General features: G+C 49.0%; 1 protein-coding gene across 2 annotated transcripts in view; it reads left to right on the top strand.

Moving 5' to 3' along the window:
• The window catches only part of ATXN1 (ataxin 1), a 1,517,977-nt gene that overhangs the window by 1,041,508 nt on the left and 457,718 nt on the right, over positions 1 to 18,751 (top strand). The gene's annotated exons all lie outside the window — the stretch shown is intronic.

The raw sequence follows: 18,751 nt of genomic DNA, 5'->3' as shown, positions 1-18,751 counted from the left end.
ATGGTAACAGCAAAGTCTGAAGGGGCGGGGCGGCAATATACACGGTGTGTGTGTATATGTGTGTGTCTTGCATTTGTTCTGCAGTAATAACACAAACATCAGCTATTCTTAAACCATAACATTTCCCAATAGCTGGAAACCTTTCCATTGTAATCACTGATTGAAAGCACTGTTTTCAAATCAGGTAAACATCTATGAGGTCTAAGAGAACTTGTCAAGTTGTGTGTTTTCTGTTTGTCTGGTGACACACGCCCACAGCCAAGGGTGCCATCTCATCACAATCATTCAGTGTGGGCGCTATACATTTTCACACTCGGCCACCACTGCAAGATGACTGACAGTTCTCCTATTGACCTACAGCTGCTCGGTCCCAAAATCCATTAGCTACTCCATGGTTGCAAGGGAGGAACTGGGACAGGAAAGCACTCTATGCCATCATAACAAAAACAAACAACCACCCTTCGACTGCCACTGTGAATTGATCCCTCCACATTTTTAGAAATATTCGGAGCAGCCAGCGCTGTCAATCAGAGGTCTGCAACCATTGGCTCTCCAGATGTTTTGGACTACAACGCCCATAAGCCTTGGCCACCACAGTGGATTGTGAGAGATAATGGGGGCTGTAGTCCAAAACCTCAGGAGAGCCACAGGTTGCAGACCCTTCATGAACTCCAACCAAGGACCAAAGAAGTCTGATTCACTTACTACGGGGGTGGATGCCTGAAGAACTGACATTGGCAAAGTAGGAGACAGAGTTGATATAAATTGATTAATATGGATTTTGCTTCTCCCAGAACTCCCGGATCCTTTCAGTTGGTCATCAAGTATCCTCAATTGTAAAGGGACTGTATGTGCAAACTGAGAAAACGAGTAGCGTCAGTTCTATAGTGTGCACCAGTTGTCTCCTTGTGACTTCTTTAAGGTCCTAGCCATGGGAGCAGCACACCAGCATCACTGGCAGTTTCAAATGTACCTACGAGAAATGATTTACTCATCAGGGCAGAATGCTGAACTGTTTTAATCCTGTAGGTCATTGCATCAACGCTAAGAGCAGCTATTTTTAATCATTGTGCTGGGGCTATAATTAGTAAGGTGTGTGTGCCATAAAGAAGTTCCCAAAGGGAAGTAGTGTCAGAGGCCCCACACAACCCCCACCTCTGCTTTGTTGCTGGGTTGGGCAGGGGCCTGGCAGTGTTGCCCAACGCATCCAGCCTGCAAGCCAATGTCAGGCACTGCCTGAAAGACAGAGCCTTTACGGCTGTGTCTATTGCTGATACCCTTCATGACCCAGGGGTAGTTGTTCTCCCTTATTTCTGGTACAGGCAACAGGAGGTAACGCAGTAATGGGCCTAGTGAACATGATCGAAACCAGCCATGGTCCTTAACCAGCGATATCCCTGCCATCCAGCTACAGAGAACCACAATACATTTCTGCTTCCTCTATTGGCATAAAGACAGATCTCCCAAATCTTCTCACTGCCTACAAGGACTCCACTGACCCTGTCTCGACACAGCCAAATGTTCTTATTATACTAATCTTGTTTCCTCTCTCTGCTCACACCCTCTCAAACTATACAATACCCCACAGGCGTTGCACACACCCAAGAGCTCCTATTTTCTTCCTGTCTCTCCACCCATGACTTTGACTCCTACGTCTCCAGTGAAATCACCAAAATGTGAGACACCTTGTTCACTTTTATCTCTCCAACTCCCTTCCTCATTTTGCCCTCCATTTGTCCTCCCCACACTCCCGTCTTTATCTCACTTCTCCCTCACCTCCCCCACTGAACATCTACCCATCCTCGCTCTGCCAACCCATCCTGCACTCCAAGTGACTCCTTTACAACACACATTGTTAATAAACTCGCATCTGCCCACGTCTAGACCTTATTCTGCCTATCTCTCTCAACTGGTATCTTCCCACCCAGTTTCAAAACAGCCACACTCATACCTCTCCACCAAACGCTGACCCCAACAATCCATCATGCTACAGACCTGTCTCTATCATTACCTACCACTCTCAAATTCTAGATACAATTGACTTCAACCGCAAACTCCCTCTATCTCGAGGAACACTCACTTGCTGGCCTCCTCCAAGTTGGGTTCTAATCCAAACACTCCACTTAGACTGCACTTTTCCACATTGCCAGTTCTCTTACCAGCACCCACCACCCCCCCTCTCCTCCATTGTCATTCTTATAGACCTTTCAGATGCCTTTGGCAATGTTGATCATCCCTCCCTCCTTCAAACTCCCACTTCTTGGCTACCACTTTTTCTCCATCTCATGCGTCTCCTGCACCTCCTCCCCAATGCCCCTTCCCATGGGTTTCCCTCAAGGATTAGTCCTGGCTCCACTTCTTTTCACCCTACAGGCCTCCCCCATAGCAAACATATTGCGTCTGTTCCTTTTAACTATCATCTCTTCTCTAGTGATACACAAATATTCTTCTCCTAACCACCTTTTCCCATGCAGTCTTTGAACGCATAACCAACTGCTTAACTGTCATCCTCCACTGGATGGTACTACTCTGCCATATGCTAAACTCTTTAAAGATGACAGTAATAGTTCTCCCTGTGTCCAATGCCAACTCCTATCTCACATCTCTTTAGGTACTCAAAACTAATTAGGAGATCACTCCCATAGTGGTGTTCCTCTGCATCCCTCTTCCTCGTCCCAGTACTAAGGGAATTATGGTACCCCTCAGGTGCGGGAGAGAGAGGAGCAGAGCAGTGGAAGAGGAAGAAACAGCACAGGCTGTGGTTGCAGCTGAGAGGGAAGCCTGAGGTGAGAGAAGACGCCGGGACCACAGAGTTGCCAGAATCCGCGGCGGGTCCCGAGAGAGTCTTTGCCTGGGACTCTCCCTATTGCAGAGGTCTTGCAGCGAGAAGCACGAGGACAAGTTGTTTGCCCGACAATATTTCATTGTGCAGAGGGAAGCAGCAGCAACGAAGGATGTGTTCCCTCATGAGGTTCAAGGTGGCTGAGTTGCACCTGACCCTCTCTGGAGCAGAGGAGGCTCCATTTAACAGTGGTTTAAGCAGAGGAGGACCAGAGGAGGTTGTCCACCCGACCGCGATAAGCCACAAGCCTTGAAGACTGCTCCCATGCTATCCGCGTGTTCACAGTAGGCCGCTTAACTCGCAAGTGAGTAAAAGCGACAATAGAAGTAATTTTGAATACCGAACTATATGAAACGAAAGTGCTTGAGAGAGTGGGAAGCCCAAAAACCCCACAGGAAATCTGTAATTATGACAAAGGCTTACAAGCAATACCCAAGCCCTGCTCAGCAAATTAAATGACAACACAACCCTTCCTAGTGCACCCCTCGTGGGCCCACCTCGCTTTGGACCGGGAAGCAGGACACTCTTGCCAACAGGCCATGACCGCATGAACAGTGTTCAGCATGCTGGAGAATGCAACATAGAAGTCGAAGACCCTGTGCATGTGTAGAATCGTCATCCCAAGGGGAAGATGGACATGCCTTTCGAAGATATCTCACTATCCGACTTCATCTCAGAATTCTAGTGACAGAAGGAAATGAACAGGGGACAGTCATCTGCAGCGTGCATCATTTCCAAAGACGAGAAATCCCACGGTGGACTACTACCCTGAGCGTGACACGAGAAATGAAGCTCAAAGTTCAAATCGAAAAGACAGCCTGAAGCCTGCAGCCCACAGCCAAATTACCAGAGTGAGTCGGAGCTTCACTACCACCTCCGACGGGTTAGCCGTCCGCTGGCTTAGCTGAAAGACCTCAGCAGTTGGCATGAGGGCCTGTCCCCACACCACACATTCACCATCTGACTATGAATGCAATGGATCTGAACTTTTGGAGGGATGGTATGTGCAGCGCATACTACGTGTTCTCGGTTCCCATTGAAACTGCACACATGCATGTACCCACAACTCACGCGCAGGTGACATCTGATATCTCCGCTCATCTGATATCTAAGAAATCTATAAGAGAGATTCCGCCCTTGCGCTCAAGTGCGACATTAGAAGTCTCTGGGCCTGATTCACAGAAGCTTTTTATAATGGCACAATCCCATTGCAAAATTCTCTGTGAATCAGGCCTTCTGCGTCTTTCTTGCAGCAGCCCCTGTGGATGCTATGAATGCAGTACAACCACACACAGTTGGGGAGACCAGACGCCCCGGAATTGGGCCCTCAGAAACCAGTCCGGAGAGTTTTTTAAATTTAAAAACTCTGCCCCGGTTTTGCAGAATTTAAGGGTGACCACTGCAAAGTTGCACGTTACTATTCTTTATATGAGTTATAAACCAAATAAACATTATATTTGTTAACTCTTTATCATTATTTGCTTCATCTGAGGGTGGATCCGAACTTCTAACCTTTTACTTACTAACCAAGGGCATTGACTGAATGTGCCGCACTTCTAACCTTTTACTTACTAACCAAGGGCATTGACTGAATGTGCCGCACTTCTAACCTTTTACTTACTAACCAAGGGCATTGACTGAATGTGCCGCACTTCTAACCCTTTACTTACTAACCAAGGGCATTGACTGAATGTGCCGCACTTCTAACCTTTTACTTACTAACCAAGGGCATTGACTGAATGTGCCGCACTTCTAACCTTTTACTTACTAACCAAGGGCATTGACTGAATGTGCCGCACTTCTAACCTTTTACTTACTAACCAAGGGCATTGACTGAATGTGCCGCACTTCTAACCTTTTACTTACTAACCAAGGGCATTGACTGAATGTGCCGCACTTCTAACCTTTTACTTACTAACCAAGGGCATTGACTGAATGTGCCGCACTTCTAACCTTTTACTTACTAACCAAGGGCATTGACTGAATGTGCCGCACTTCTAACCTTTTACTTACTAACCAAGGGCATTGACTGAATGTGCCGCACTTCTAACCTTTTACTTACTAACCAAGGGCATTGACTGAATGTGCCGCACTTCTAACCTTTTACTTACTAACCAAGGGCATTGACTGAATGTGCCGCACTTCTAACCTTTTACTTACTAACCAAGGGCATTGACTGAATGTGCCGCACTTCTAACCTTTTACTTACTAACCAAGGGCATTGACTGAATGTGCCGCACTTCTTACCTTTTACTTACTAACCAAGGGCATTGACTGAATGTGCCGAACTAATAACCTTTTACTTACTAACCAAGGGCATTGACTGAATGTGCCGCACTTCTAACCTTTTACTTACTAACCAAGGGCATTGACTGAATGTGCCGCACTTCTAACCTTTTACTTACTAACCAAGGGCATTGACTGAATGTGCCGCACTTCTAACCTTTTACTTACTAACCAAGGGCATTGACTGAATGTGCCGCACTTCTAACCTTTTACTTACTAACCAAGGGCATTGACTGAATGTGCCGCACTTCTAACCTTTTACTTACTAACCAAGGGCATTGACTGAATGTGCCGCACTTCTAACCTTTTACTTACTAACCAAGGGCATTGACTGAATGTGCCGCACTTCTAACCTTTTACTTACTAACCAAGGGCATTGACTGAATGTGCCGCACTTCTAACCTTTTACTTACTAACCAAGGGCATTGACTGAATGTGCCGCACTTCTAACCTTTTACTTACTAACCAAGGGCATTGACTGAATGTGCCGCACAGATGTCACAGAAAAGGATACACAGTAAGACCTGTAATAGCAACCAGAGAAAAAGCTATTTGTTTTTAAGTTTCTTAGTCACAACTAAAGCTATACTGTTTAAATCCAGGAGCAGTGCCGTAAGTGTAAATTATTGTGCATGGGATCATGGTAGGCGGGGGCAAGGTGGCAGGGAGAAGGTGCTTTGGGGCGGCAGGCATAGTCCTACTTTTTTGTTTATGACAAGTCACCCTACATACAGTGATTTTAGAAACGGCGCTCGCCGGTCAATGTGCCTGCTCTTTCCGGGTCCAAGATCCGGCATCAGATATCTGGCCGGGTCTCGGTACCTGGCCTGCCTCAGCCCTGACCAGGGTTTTACCGAGCCACCAGCGTGGTCGAGGGAAGCTGGGGGCTCGGTGACATAATCTGCACTGTCCTCCTTTCCCCAGCGGTCACTCGCACGTTTCCAGGCTCCATTTGCCTAGCCCGTTTTGTTCTGTGCTGAAAGGCACACCACAAGATTCAATGGGCCATGAATATCAATGGGGTGGGGGCCATCACTGTTGAAAGCAGTCATTCTACATGCTGGGAACACTATTGTTTTCCAAATATGTATTTTATACTTTCATAGAAAACAGTAATTTCCAAACTCAAAAAATGCTACTTGCATTCAGTCGTTTTCTTTGAAATGTTTTTTTTTTGTCAGACTACCACACCAGTCCTCAGTAATTTGTGTGCCCCTTGCTTTGCGATTTATCGCAGTTTATATTCATAAGGATGTTATATGTTTGTCAAACTGGTTGATCACAAATAAATGTTTCTGTTGTGCTGACAGTTATTAGGAAATTAAACTGTGAGTTCTGGGTGCCAACGTTTGATTTTCACTAGAGGGGCAGAAATACCCCCTATGTCCCCCCTAAATATAAGAAACCCATCCCATCCCTAGTCCACCCTATCCCCTCCCATGGCCAAACACATTTTATTATTTCATAGCACTTGACTTTTTCTTTTACAAGGAATTGCAAAAAGCCACAGGATGAACAGGTTTTGAACATATAACATCTCAGCAATGGTCTGTCAACCTGCTGCACTACCCTGCTCGCCTTCTACTGCAGAGCGGGCCTATGGATCCCTTAATGTACTAACAATCATTGCATAACCAACATTATGGAACGGTTTGGAAAGAAGCAGCATGAAAGAAATTGCATCATTTTAAAACTATTATTTTGAACCTTTCCTTAGAGTGGAGTCAAACTGCCAGCTCCGCCTCTGTTGTATAATAATTAAGTCTTCAGCTTACTTGAAGTAACTCCACCCCCACCCTGGCCCTTGTGGGATCCCCATTTGCTTGTTTTCCATTTCCACCATTGTGTATAAATCAGTGCTTTGAAATGACTAATGTGAGAGGACACGTGCTATTTTAAAGCCTGGACAATAATATGGATGCAGGCGTCATCCCCTTTTAAAGGTAGGGGCAAATGGCGAGACAACTTCATGTCGTACCAGGTTTCAGGACATCTCCCATGGTCCGAGGAATAACCTGGGCATTTGTCCATCTTTGTACCACCACATTTGCCCATTCTCTTTGCCCCTTTCTTTTCCCTCCCAGTAAGGTGCAGAATGAAATATGTCTTCCTTTTGGCATAAAAAGGCTTCAGATTTATTTTCACAACATAATTAATTCAAAACACTGCAAACAACACCACTTTGTGAAAATAGTTCTGAAGGTGCGGCAACTGCTCCGTGTCCACAAACCTGCTTCCCCCTTTCCCGAACAAAGTCCACAGTAGACCCAAGTCCCCCCAACCCTTCCTGTTCCTGGGCTGGGGGAGTGCCGTTTTTTCAGGGGAAGCTGAGCCCTCATTGCTACCACCAGACGCCCCCGCCGCTTAGGCCCCCAAGAGTCACTGGTCCCGAGAAGAGCAAAGACCCTTCTGGCTTTTCCATGGCTCATTCGGAGACTGTATCTTGCCACTGGTCGCCAACGAAAAACAAGTCCTCTGGTGCGGCGGGCATCTTTCTGCTTGGGGCTGGATGTTCCTGCAGCAAGACGCCCGCCAGCTTATATGCTGCTAGGCACGCCCCCATCCTTTGTTGCCCTTCAGGGCTTTCCATGGATTTTGCCACACTTGCCACAGCCCTCCTTACCCAGGGGGAGGGTGGAGGACGACCCTGCCCATGTTATCCGGGCCCCTCCTCCATTTTTCTCCGTAGTCACCTCCATTTATCTGGAAGATTTTGACTTCCCAATTGAAGACTGGCTAGCAAAAGCGCCTGGGTGTGCAAGAGAAAGCAACCTTTGCGGATGGCGCATGCAGCGCTTCACCGCCCCGGTTTGATAGTTTACCATTACACTTACCTACACATAAAAGACCTCCTAGTTCATGCTCTCTCGATCATGGAAATGGAAAGTGCCTCGGCTGGCGGGGCGCCAGTCTGCTCAGCACGCCATTATAGTGCAAGCCTTTATTTGCCGCTCGGGCTCTGTTTTTCATACAGTAGCAATTGGGAACTTTTGTGTGCAGCTTGCCGCAGAGTTTTTCTTTTTTCATTCCAGCTGCCTTTGTGTGCTAGATTGAAGAGCTCGGTATCGCAGACGTTGTTAGCTGGAGTGGACCCTTGTGAGGATGTCTAGCTCCACAATTCATTTGCGTGCCTGCAAGTAAAAGTGAAGTATTTGCGTCAGGAGTTGCATCCTTGAGCTCGCCCACGTTGCGGGTGTGCAAATAAAGAGCATCTCTTGGGCAGAACGGCTGCATCTGGGGATTCTTAACTGTTCATCCTCTAAAGCAGATCCGGTATCTATTTATGCTCGTACGTTCCAGTTCCGCTCATACATGGGCACAATGGCACCCAGGAGTGCAACGAACCCCACATTTCGGTGGGGGGTTGGGGGTTAACTGTCCCTCTCCTACCAACCACCCACACTTCCCAACCTCTTTTTATTTATTTATGTATTTGTATAGCACATTAACCTTGGGGCATCTGGGCACATTTTTGACAGTTAATGGAAGGTTACAACAACGGGAGTTAGGACAGTTCAATTTCAAAGATTGGAATGCAATACTCAAGTTGAGCACTTAAATTGGTCTAGTTGTTCAGGTAACGTTACATTAACAGAAGTTTGGATAGTACGGTTACACAGATAGGAATGCAACAGCCAAGTTGATAACGGATACACATACAGTTGTGGCTAAGTTTATAGAGCATCTGACAAGCAAGAGAGTATCAGCAGGTCAGGAGTTTCTCATGGGGGACAGTTGCAGGAAATCGTTACTGTGCAAAGAGCCGTGTTTTCAAGCTTTTTCGAAAGGTCCAGAAGGATGGTTCAGCGCTTAAAGATAGTGGTAGTGTGTTCCACAGTTTGGCGGCTACAACTGGGAAGCTGCTGCTCCTGCTTTCTGTAGTTTGAACCTGGGGATGGTTAGTAAGTGTGCCTGGGTAGAGCGTGTTCGTCTATTAGATTGAAGTTTGGTAAATTTGTTAGCAGGATATATTGGAGCTGAATTGGACAGGCATTTTTGTGTCAGGGAAAGAGTTTTGAAAGAGGTTTGCTCTTTCACTGGCAGCCTGTGGACATTCCGTCGTGCTGTAGTGATGTGTTTTTTTCTGGGGATATTGAAGGCCGCTCTAGCTGCCAGAATCAGCTCCTCCTCGGTCCAGCATTACACATAAGCATGCACATATGCACAAACACACACACAAAATTACACATTCACTCACTCATTTAAACATCCTATTGATAATACACTCGCTCATGTACATGCACACCCAGCCCCCATAAACACTCATTTACTCATACATTACAAACACACTCCTTGGACTCATGCATAAATACATAATGAGCTAACATGCAACACACTTTAACACTTCTAGTGTCAGAAAAGGCTTCCCTCGCCTCTGCGTAACAAAAAAGCAATTGCTCACATCAGCTCCCATCCCTGGGATGTGAAAAAACACATAGGCCCTCATTACGACCCTGGCGGAAATCGAAAAACGATGGCGGAAATGCAATACCGCCATCGAATAGCGCTCGGTGCGATTATGACCCATCACCGCAAAGTACGATGCCATTAGCGACACCGTAGTGAACGCCAACGCTAACTGCACCAAGTACGCGCGCGCCATGCCAAACCGTAAATACCACCATGGCGCAACGGTACGCGAATTCTGACCCTAGCGGACATGCACCTAACGCCATCAAGCACGGCGGAAAGTACCATTCCGCCATGGTGAGAAGTACGGCATCGCGAACCAACCGTAAACGGCCCCACTGAGTGCCTGTACACCGCTCCCTGGCCACATTGTACAACTCCCCGTAGGTGCAATGAAGTCACATTGCAACCAGTGAAATGTACAAGTAACCCATGCATGCCAACGAACAAAAGAATCTCAAGAGGGGCCAATGGGAGCTGCAGGGCACAGATGGCACGAATACAGAAGCTATTCCAATGGACATGACCTCAGTCTCCCACCAAGAAACGCACGCAAACACAGGCACCTGTGACCAGCAATATTCCGAAAATCACATCATTCCACCAATCCACCTGGCTGACCGGCATCTGTTACACAAAACCTAATCCCCCGCCCCTGAGCATGACATCATTCAAACAGTCATATTGGCAGCCCTTATCCCTGACCTCACTGGGCTTCGTAGGCAAACGCGCCCAGCACAGTACCACGCAACTATACTCCGAAGCTGGAACCCAATGCAGATCTCCTCACAATACATCGCTCCCCAAATAGGAATATGCCACATCACTTGCAAAGAAGAACGCTACACGGCCCATATCAGAATAGAAATTTAATGCACAACAAATTCACCAAGCCCATACAGCCATTAGGCCATGAACTCCAAAACACATTTCACCATTGTGGGCTGCATCCGCAATAAATGACCAGCTACTTCTTGTGTGACGCCCTGTTCCTTCATGGTACACAGGGCCACATTCTCGTACGAAAAGGCAACATGGAAGCGCCCAGAACCGCAGGGCCGTCCCAATGGGGAGGCACTAGTCCAGCTGAAAGGCCGAAATGTTGCTCCGACCCACTAGTACTGCGTAAGGGCATGTGGCCCATTGGCGATCGTCCCATAAGATCGTAATGCTGCTCCACTGATTAACACGAAGCAGCAGGTGTCGGGAGTAAAATCCATCTGCAGGAGTGGCATACAGATGGCAGTGGCAAAAGGGGAGGAGATACCTGTCAACCAAATGAAAAGAAAAAGAATAGAATGGCCATCAGAACTACATTAGAATAACTCACTTCAATGATCACACCAAATCCACAGCCATATGCATGCTAGCCCACTCCAAAGGATCATCACCACCCAAAAACCACTTGCGACTCATAACTATCTATATCGAGGTGAAAACACCATCACAAACGAGTGTACCTGTGCATGCGTCTGTTAAAACAGAATCCATCAGATGGGATTGGTAACGTGCATGGACACAAGTGTCTGAAGGCGCGTCGAGACAGGGAGGGCTCAACAAGGCCAGATAGACGATGGTCCCACTATGGCAGCCCTGCATCACATAGCGCAGGGGAGGCGGACAGATTCCAAGAAGCCCTGTACATGGCAAACTCTGTATCAAATCATCTGTCCATGCATCCATTCATCATTCCCTCATCCCGTAATGATAACGCCTGTTTCCATACTCACATAACATGTGAAAATTCCATTGAGTCTGTGCGTTATGCAGCCTGCAAAATCCACTGTGCCCCAGTCCGTAATTCCAGTGTTGTGAAGTAACATGTATTTGGGAACGTCCGGCCTCATCGTCCACTTCGCTATTGCGCATCCCAAACTATTCATATCAATAATTGCATCCTCGCCATGGCCCCTGTCCCAAGAACATTGAACAATAGAACGTTATATTTGCAGTCAGACCTGTGGGCATCTCCTCGCCGCTAGCTGAAAACCGAAAGCGCCGCCCTTCGAATTCCTCATTTGCAACATCACGTCGAAAAGGCATCTGTGGCCGCTTGAAATCACAAATTAATCCATCTAGTGCGGCTGTGTGTGAAAATGGCAACTGCCTTCATTCACAAATGGGACGCCCCGCCCGTCGTTGAAACTCGGTACAGTGATGCATGAGGGTCCACCGTTACTCGAGTACTACGTTCCACTGACCCTTCACAAGTCTGTTCGCGACTGCTAAGATAGTATGTGAAACAATGGGACCATAGCCGAATGAACATATCAACCAATGTTACACTGCCATCGGGTACAAATACATGATTGTAATAGCAAGATGCCATTCCTCGAATTGCAGCGTTGTGTGCGGGACGTGCTCGCCCAAAGGGGAGAGCAGCTTGCACAGGTGGAATGAATCACCACAGGTGGAGGCCATACAGCCTGAAAACACATAAATAGCACACCCAGTCTCCTCCCACAACCACACCCACTCCGAAATGCTACCGGCAGGACTCGCGATGTTGGCCCTGGGGGACCTGATAGCACTGCAAGTACTCCAACTCCAAGAAGAAGACGAACACCAACTACAACCGGCCGCACGGAGGAGACGCAGGAGGAGGAGGAGGGCAAGGCAGGGCCAGCAAGGGCTGCCAGCACAGCCACTACCACCACGCAGGCAGCCCGCAATCCCACGCCTCCGAGCACATCCGTTCAACCTCACTGATGAGCAGATCCACACCCTCTACCGTTTGGACGGGGACACCATAGCCGCCATTGTGGACATGACACAGGCTGACCTTGTCAGCATGATAGATAGCCCAACCGCCATCCCACCCCTACTGAAGGTGGTGTCTGTACTCCACTTCCTGGCCACAGGCACCTACCAGCACACAGTCGGACAGTTGCATGGCATCTCGCAGCCACTGTTCTCACGGACACTATTGCAAGTGCTCGATGCCCTCCTGCAGCACGCAGACGACTACATCTCTCTACCACGCTCGGAGCAGGAAATTACCAACACAAAAGTGGGATTCCATGCACTTGCCGGCATACCGGGTTGCATTGGTGCCATCGACTGCACCCATGTGGAATTGGTCGTCCCACATGCCATGGAGGCCAAGTACCGCAACCGAAAACAATTTCATTCTCTGAATGTACAAATGGTGTGTGACTCCAACAGGATAATTACACATTGCTGTGCCCGATTCCCTGGATCAACCCATGATTCTATGGTCTTGAGGAACTCAACAATACCACGCTACATGGAGCGACACGCAGGGAACAGATCCTGGCTACTCGGTGAGTCTCATTTCATGCATGATGATGTGGGGTATGTGAAGCGGCAATGACCTGGCAGGAAGGGGGGGGGGTGCGTACGTAGCAATGGCATTCCACATAATTCGTTTATCGTCCACATACAGGTGATGCCGGATATCCACTGAAGAGATGGCTCCTCGCACCAGTCCGGAACCCACGGGACCAGCATGAGGAGGACTACAACCATGCCCACTCACGTACCCGTGTAGTCATTGAACAGGCATTCGGCCTACTGAAGACTCGTTTCCGGTGCCTCAGCAGGTCTGGCGGGGCACTCCTGTACCGCCATGTGAAGGTTGCAAAGATGGTGATGGCATGTGTCATGCTACACAACATGTGCGTACGTAGAAATGTGCCCATGCCCCCTGACGCAGAACTGCAAGCACCTGAAGATGGTCATGATGAGGGTGGGGATGTGGCAGCACCTCAAGGAGTCTGCGAGGCACAGGAGGGCCGTGACATTCGTCAGCATCTCATAGATGCATGCTTCTAGCACTCACGCCTGGTGGCTGATACATGGACACGGGACTCGTGGCACTGTGTGTGTCTGGTACATGCACAATATGGACTGTACGCCTATGATGGCCTCGTACACAAAGATCAATGTCCACACATCTCATTGGTTGATCGTGCATTGTTTATGGCATATGTGATATCATGTTGAACACCCTATCGACCCGCCACCCAAGTGAGCCCAACACACCCCCTCCACCCTCCTACCTCCCCCCCGAACACCAGTGTCCAAAGATGCTCATTGTCAGTGGGCAGTCGCTATTGCAAGCCCCCTCTGCGGGTATCAGGGGCACCCCTGCCTGTGGAGCGCAGGTTCCTCCCAGATCTACGTTGGGGGCTGCCCTGGACGGAACTTGCAACGGATGATGTCTCTGCCTGCTCACGTCCATGCATGTCCCTAAGGGTTTGTGAGAGCTCAGTGAGCACACGGCGGACTGCGGCAAGTTCGGCACATAAGTCTTTGGACGTCGCATGCAGTTCCCCCCTCAGGCTCTCGGTGCTTCTCTCCATTTGTACTCTCAGGCTCTCGGTGCTACTCTCCATTTGGACTCTCAGGCTCTCGGTGCTACTCTCCATTTGGACTCTCAGGCTCTCGGTGCTACTCTCCATTTGTGCCCTTAGTGTCTCTGTACTTCTCTCCATTTCTGCCCTAAGTGTCTCAGTTGATGTTTCTATGTCTGCCTTAGTGCCCCCACATTCATCGGCATGGTCCTTGAGGAGCGTGGCCAGTTGCTGCTGTTGCACGATTAACTGGTCGAGGGACTGTTGCCTCTGCTGGGCCATGGCCATTTGCGGTGGTGTCACAGAGTGGCTGTTCGCCTCATGTTGCCCTGCCACAGGGCTTGTGGGGGATGGCCAGTCGTCGTCTTGTGGGTGCCCCTGCGTGGTATCCTCATGGTGTGCGGGATGGAACAGACAGGGGGATTGGGACAGGTCATGGATGGATCTGACTTCGACATCCCCGTCTTCTGTGTCGGAGCATGCTGCCATTAATGGAGTGTCACCTATGGTGCTGCTGCCACCAGAGGCAGTGCCTTCTGTGGCATCCATTGGGGGGACCTGTGGTGGTGCTGTTGTGGGCATGCTGGCTGCTGGGGTGCCTGTTGGAGTTCCCTCCTCTGTGCTGCCACTTGATTTGTGCTGCTGCCGTGTCTTGATGCGTGCAGCTGAGGTGGAGGGTCTTTGGCCGTTGGTCTTGGCCCTCTTTGCAGGTGTGCTGGTAGGGGTGTCCTGAAGCTCGTCGTTTGGATCGGACCCTGTGGTGGAGTAAAGGAGGGCGAGCGTTATTAATGGGTCTGTGGGAATTGGAATGGCAATGTATCACATGCATTGGGGTGGTACCTGAGGGTGATTTGGGTCGGGGCCTTGGAGGTGCTTTCATTTGTGTGTGGAGTGAGGGTGCAGTTGTTTGGCAGCCTGCAGTTAGGGTGTGCCTGCTGCACGTATAGAGGGTGTTTTTGGGGTTTTTAATTATTTATGTATTAATTGTGAGTTTTAAAGTGCGCTGTCAGGCCAATGTGTGTGGACGTTCTCCTGGACATGTGTTACTGTTGCGCTATGTGGACACATGGTGATTCACATGATTGGACATTGTGGATTTGGCATGGTTTTATTTGGGCCACCTACCGGATTCTTCGGATGTCTGCACTCCTTTCTCCATCCCTCCGACTCCCTCTATGCTATCCATTCCTATGGTGGAGGCACAGATTTCTTCCCAGGGGGTCAACTTGATGGGTGATTCCGATCCTCCCCCGGTGGCTGTGGCAATGTTGCGGTTGGCAGAAAGTATGCTACGGACGCGTATCCGCAGGTCGTCCCATCGCTTTCTGCATTGCTGTGGGTTGCGGGGTGCGGTCCCCACCGCACTTACCCGCTGTGCCACCAGGGCCCATATGGCCTTCTTGTTCGCAAGTGCCGTCCTGGTCATTTGCGTGGAGAAGACGGCGGCAGCATTCTCCTGGAGGGTCTCTGTGAGCACGGTGAGTTCCTCACGGGAGAAGTGGACCTGCCGCTTGCGGTCGCACGCTTTCTTCGCTACTTTTCCCATTTTTCTTGGTTTCACTAGGGTGGATGACGGGTTGGGATGTGTCTCAGGGTAGTGTTTTTAGTGGTTGTGTGGGTTTTGTGGTTTTATAGGTGTACGGCGTGATGTTTCCCGTTCCGGGACCATGTTTTTACTTCCGTTTCCGTATATTTACGGTCACCGTACTTTCCGGTTGGCGCTCACTGCGGTGTCCGCTAAGATGGGTGGCGGTATTGCACCTAGGGCGCCGTACGGCGGCGGTGTGGGCCGTTTTGGGGTCATTTCCGCCATCGCGGACTTTGCACTTCCGCCATGGCGTGGTGCTCGTGCCCGATGGGTCGGAATGGGCCGCACTTTGCTCCATCGTGCAATGGCGGAAACGCTATTTACGCTGTGGCGGTCCGGTCAGTCACTTTCCGCCAGGGTCGTAATGAGGGCCATAATGTTATATGTTCACTTGCATCGGTGGGCAGGGGGCAGATGTGTGCATTTCATTTTTGTTAGGCAATGCTTTGATGGAAGCCTTTCCTGAAACTAGCAGCTTTAAAGTGTTGCTGCATTTGTGCAAATAAATGTTTCTGCACGAACACAGTAACACTTTAAAGCCGCAGGTTTTAGGAAAGTCTTCTATCCCCTGTGTGACTAATAAAAAGCCCTGAGCCCTCAGCTCAAACTTCGGGGTGGGGGCGGCTGAAGGCCGGCCAGCTCAATGGTATTGCACGCCTGACGGCATCTCTAAATGTGAGAAGGTTAGGGTGATCAGATTAAAAAAAAAAAACGGGGCAGGCCATAGACACAGAAGTAGGCCAAAAATAAACACATAAAACCGTAGTCCCACTTCTATGTCGCTGGCCTGTTTCAGGGGGTTGGAGGGAGGGGGGGTGGTCACAGGCACACTCCTCTCATTCGAGGAGAGTGGCTGGGGAGGGGAAGAGGAAGGAAATGGGGCGTGAAAAGCATTCACACCCCCATTCACACGCAGGAAGAGTCGCACCTGGCCCGATTTCGGGATTTCGAAATTGGGTCGCAGCAAAAAATTGGACCATAGTCAGCCTCTCTTCGAATCCCGGGACGGGGTTTCTGAAATTAAAAAACTCTCAGGACGGAGGGTGATTTCCCGGGACAGTCCCGGGAAAACTGGGACGTCTGGTCGCCCTAGAGAAGATACCAATATTGACTAAAGCAGCCGTCCACAGGGTGCGCTGCTTTACCAGTCCTGTTAGCAGCTGAGAAGGCTCCCCCCTCAGCCAAGATGTTCTGATCTGATAGTACACTGGTGTATTGTCTGAGGTGCCAATAGCTTTTTTTAAAAGTTGTGCATTGCCATTTCGCAAATTAAACAACCATTGGAAATGCCAGCAGTTTGGGCTTTTGTGTAAGCAGAGGAAAGGCACCTCTCGGGTACTACCCTAATGGTATTAACCGGCCATTGATGGTAGCAGGTGCAAAATGGTGTAAGTACCTGTTCATCTAATAGCAGTGCCTGGCAAATGCCTAATACTCATACACAAGCCATTTTTAAAGGCTTCAGTCAGGGGCAGTGGCAGACCTGGTTTAGCCATGTTTATTACACCAGTAACGTGTTTACTGCTTCAATTAAGTCATTAACTCTCAGAAGACTGCACTGGAAGTGCCTGCCAGTGTTTTCTCAAAGCAAGGTTTGATGGTAAGGCTTATTTAAAGCAAGCTGAATGAGTTCCCATAAGGCAGTGTTTTGTACGGGGAGGGGCAGGAACTGGGTGGGAATGGCCATAGAGATGAGCATGACGATGGGCAGTCAACGGGTGGGCAAATAACCAGACACCTACAAGCCTTATGTCCCTTCTCACATGCCATTTCTAACTATCTGTACTCCAGTGCTTACTTTGTTGGGGTGTTGTCCAGGGCTCAGCCCTGGCACTTGTTTCTAAGCCCCGGTACTTATTGTCTCACACTCAGATTGATGCTGAAGTAATGATATCCAGAGCATCCATCAAACCCGATGAGCAGGTGTGAGCTTTAGTTAAACCCCCAAATGTGTTGACACTGTGGGGAGCAGCTGTGGGTGGCGGCACCAATGGTGGGGAACTGCCCGCCCGCAGTGTCACAAGCGTGCTAGAAAATATTTGGGCACTGGCACTTTAAGCACTGCTGTACTCCGATGCAATAGCTTCAGCTCATAAGTGGCTGTGCCACCTAATAGCCCACACTAGAAAGATCTACAATATAAGATGTCCAACTGGGAAAAAGGAGGCTGGATCCTGTAGTGTCTTGGTCCATGGTGGGTATGTGCAGGTTGAGACATGGAGGTAGCGGAGGTAGCATTGTGAGGTAGGGCAAGAAAGGGGCTGTAGCTGTGTGCTGAAGGGGTGTCTGATTTGCAGAAGGGGATGGCCAGGTGCTCATCAGTGCTGTGCCGTTTCTCAGGCGGGTGCAATTTGAGGCAATGCAGATATTGGGAAAAATAGCTCTCCCCATTTTTGTCTGCATCCACACATTCTGCAAAGAATGGCATGAGCTGGCTCCGCAAACAAGCAGACACAACGCCCGCCCACCTGCGCCGCAATCGGCCAAAGTAGTCAGAGATGCTTGCACGGTCTCATTTGCACAACGTCTGTGCAATTGGAGTGTGGTTATTTTGTCTGTATTAGTTAAATCAATGCACAATCCATGCAGTGTCAGTGCAGACTACCTTTGCCTTATTTTGCACCACCACTGCTTCATTCCTTTGTGTGCATGTTCCACCCAAGTTAGATACCAGCCAGGATTGCACACAGATTCTCCGGATTAGGGTTCATGTATTGAATCACTTCTTTGTGGCTGCTGTAGGGAGATGATCAGAATATCCAGAAAAACTGAGACCGAAAAGATATAGTATCCGCAGTCTTTCATGTTGGCTATGGTAGAGGGACATAGTTGTATGGGAGGAGATTACACAAACATGGTGGAGTGGGAGTCAATCAAGCAAAGAGGATTCATGGGAGTTTAAAAAATAGGTGGTGGCATGGATTTTAGTCAGACCGAGAGCAGTAAGTGCCACACATACTAGCTGTTGTAAAGTAAGTCACCTTATAATTGGTTATTTATAACACGCTTAATACCGAAGAGGTCTCCAAGTGCAGACCCGGGATTCACACCTATGTTGCTCTGCGTCGTCGTGCTTCCAAGACAGGTGCATTGCCACTGAGCTATACTCCACGTTCCCTGCACAAGCCAATAACTTGTACTTACTTTAGGGCAACTTGATGGATCTCTGTCCCTGCTGAGACACCACATTTCTGATCCCATGTTTCCATATAGGGAGTCAGTCCCTTCTGGGAATGTGTGCATTGTCTTGCTTCACTTAAAGCATATGCTTAGAGCCCTGTAAGACTGTGATTTGCTTATAACAAAAGC

This window comes from Ambystoma mexicanum, chromosome 5p, assembly GCF_040938575.1.
Source record: "Ambystoma mexicanum isolate Mex_15411 chromosome 5p, UKY_AmexF1_1, whole genome shotgun sequence".
In the NCBI taxonomy this organism is placed as follows: domain Eukaryota; kingdom Metazoa; phylum Chordata; class Amphibia; order Caudata; family Ambystomatidae; genus Ambystoma; species Ambystoma mexicanum.
Note: the sequence above shows the minus strand (reverse complement) of the source record. Positions and strands in the feature narration are given on the sequence as shown.